Source organism: Triticum dicoccoides, chromosome 2B, assembly GCF_002162155.2.
Source record: "Triticum dicoccoides isolate Atlit2015 ecotype Zavitan chromosome 2B, WEW_v2.0, whole genome shotgun sequence".
Taxonomy (NCBI): Eukaryota; Viridiplantae; Streptophyta; class Magnoliopsida; order Poales; family Poaceae; genus Triticum; species Triticum dicoccoides.
This window is the reverse complement of record NC_041383.1, coordinates 373,550,068-373,550,986: the sequence shown is the minus strand read 5'-3', so window position 1 is coordinate 373,550,986 and position 919 is coordinate 373,550,068. Positions and strand designations below refer to the sequence as shown.

At 48.3% G+C, this 919-nt stretch overlaps 1 protein-coding gene across 3 annotated transcripts in view; it reads right to left on the bottom strand.

Annotated features, from left to right (window-relative positions):
- The window catches only part of LOC119363726 (valine--tRNA ligase, chloroplastic/mitochondrial 2-like), a 23,723-nt gene that overhangs the window by 14,706 nt on the left and 8,098 nt on the right, over positions 1-919 (bottom strand). The window lies entirely within an intron of this gene.

The window sequence follows — 919 nt, the reverse complement described above, 5'->3', positions numbered from 1 at the left end:
CTGGTGCATGTAGCTCCCGCTTGCGCAGGGTCCAGGGAAGGGTCCGACCACTTTGGGTCTATAGTACGCAGCCTTTCCCTACATTTCTGTAAGAGGCTGTTTCCAGGACTTGAACCCATGACCTCATGGTCACAAGGCAGCAGCTTTACCACTGCGCCAAGGCTCCCCTTCTACCCAAAAAAACATATTTCACATGTGCTAAAGCAAAACACATGAACTACCAGTATCAAACAGATATCATGTTTTACTATGTTGAATGGTGCTTGCACCATAAGTTGCCATTTGGCAGGTATGCTGTTTTGATCAGTAAATATGATCCTCATCTGAGGATGGTTACAGCGAATATGTTGTGTAACATAAAACTGGATGCTATAAGCTGCAAAATGCGAACATATTGGTATTGTCTCACCAAAGAACATATAAATTACTTTTTGCAAAAAGTACCACGATACAATTGGTGATGGAAGTAAAATAATGGTGGCTTGCTTCCCACTAAATTATGCACACGGCCCTCCTATTAGTGGTCAAGTAAAATAACTAGGACAGGTCAGTGAGCAGGCCCAGCCCACTCAATTTGCATTCCTATCCAGAATTACAGCCACTCACTTGTGGCCTGATGGATTTCTTTTAAATCAACCAACTGAATTTCTGACTCATAAAGTTATAGAACTTCTGGTTGCTGAAGAAAGCTGACTAGAAAACCAAGAGTTTTCACATCCAGAGCAACATTCTTCCGGTGATGGCTCCGCTCCCGTGCTCCTCCTAGCCTAGCGCCGCACCTCCCACCTACCGCGCCGACGACGAGCCCCCAGGTAGCCCTCCCTCCCCGCCCCTCCTCCCCCGCCATGGCGCCCCTGAGTGGCAGCTCCGGTCCTCGGGCTCGCGCCGTTGGATGGATTCTGACGGGGAATCCTCAGCG